The sequence below is a fragment of the Eutrema salsugineum genome, unplaced genomic scaffold (assembly GCF_000478725.1).
Source record: "Eutrema salsugineum unplaced genomic scaffold, Eutsalg1_0 scaffold_4, whole genome shotgun sequence".
Classification (NCBI taxonomy): Eukaryota; Viridiplantae; Streptophyta; class Magnoliopsida; order Brassicales; family Brassicaceae; genus Eutrema; species Eutrema salsugineum.
The window spans coordinates 15,166,994-15,167,877 of record NW_006256686.1 but is presented as its reverse complement, the minus strand read 5'-3'; the positions used below and the strand labels follow the sequence as shown (position 1 = coordinate 15,167,877).

At 42.6% G+C, this 884-nt stretch overlaps 1 non-coding gene across 1 annotated transcript; it reads right to left on the bottom strand.

Moving 5' to 3' along the window:
* Positions 1-344: 344 nt before the first annotated feature.
* Positions 345-451, bottom strand: LOC112084858. Its single transcript, XR_002898516.1, has one exon. It is a non-coding gene; the product is annotated as a small nucleolar RNA R71 (small nucleolar RNA).
* Between the last annotated feature and the right edge of the window lie 433 nt (positions 452-884).

The following is an 884-nucleotide window of genomic DNA, read 5'->3' as shown; positions in this document are numbered from 1 at the left end:
ACCGAGCTTATGCACACCAGTATGGAGCAGGAATCAGGCCACCTCCTGTCCAAAACAACAACTTTGAGGTGAAGGCCTCTTTGATCAATATGGTTCAGAATCAGAAGTTCCATTGCTTACCTATGGAGGATCCCTTGGAGCATCTGGATCAGTTTGACAGAGTTTGTGATCTCACTAAGATCAATGGGGTATCTGAAGACAGCTTCAAACTGAGATTGTTCCCATTCAGCCTTGGAGATAAGGCACATCAGTGGGAAAAGAACCTCCCAAGAGGATCCATTCACACATGGGAGCAATGCAAGATTGCCTTTCTATCCAAGTTCTTCTCAAGCTCAAGGACTGCAAAGCTAAGGAACCAGATTTCCAGCTTCACTCAACATTCTAATGAGACCTTTGGAGAAGCTTTGGACAGGTTTAGAAGCTACACAAATAAGTGTCCACATCATGGCTTTTCAGAAGCCTCTCTCCTTAGCACTTTGTATAGAGGAGCTGTTCCTAAGATCAGGATTCAGTTGGACACAGCATCAAATGGAAATTTCTTGGCAAAAGAAATCAATGCAGCTATGGAACTTGTTGAGAACTTAGCCATGAGCCAAGACACTTATGGGGAAGATTATGATAGAAGCTATAGAGGAGAAGATTCTGGTAGACACCAAGAGCTGGAAGAGAAGATCAAAGTGCTGAATATCAAGCTTGACAAAGCCCTAGCTGCCACTCAAAAGCCTATAAACTATGTGAGTGAGGAAAAGAGATGCTTCACAAATACAAATGAAGAGAGTCTCACTCAAGAGGAGTTGCACTTCATTGGGAATCAAAACAAGTTCAATGGTTACAACAACTTCAATAAACACCAGAACTTGTCCTATAGGAGAAACAATGTGGCC